Below are 328 nucleotides of genomic sequence, written 5' to 3' on the forward strand. Positions count from 1 at the left end.
CACCGCCCTCCGCGCTGCCGCCACACGCACCAGATAAGCCCGATAAGGATTAACTGGCAGATACGAAATAAATGATATAGGAAATAGTGAAAGGGGATTTAAACGGTTTGTTGGGGCGGGTTGAATTTGTAATCATATATATAAAACTGTCTTCTTCTTGGACCTTTCATCACCTGCAGAAACAGCCCATAAAAATCAAACGGGAGAGAAATCCCTGCTTTGGGAAAATTCAAATAAACCGATTTTGGGAAGAATATTCCAAAAAATCAAGACGAAGATGACACTGAAATCAAGAAGGAAAAGAAGTAAATTCGCAGGGACTGCGCAC

Source organism: Penaeus monodon, chromosome 21, assembly GCF_015228065.2.
Source record: "Penaeus monodon isolate SGIC_2016 chromosome 21, NSTDA_Pmon_1, whole genome shotgun sequence".
Taxonomy (NCBI): domain Eukaryota; kingdom Metazoa; phylum Arthropoda; class Malacostraca; order Decapoda; family Penaeidae; genus Penaeus; species Penaeus monodon.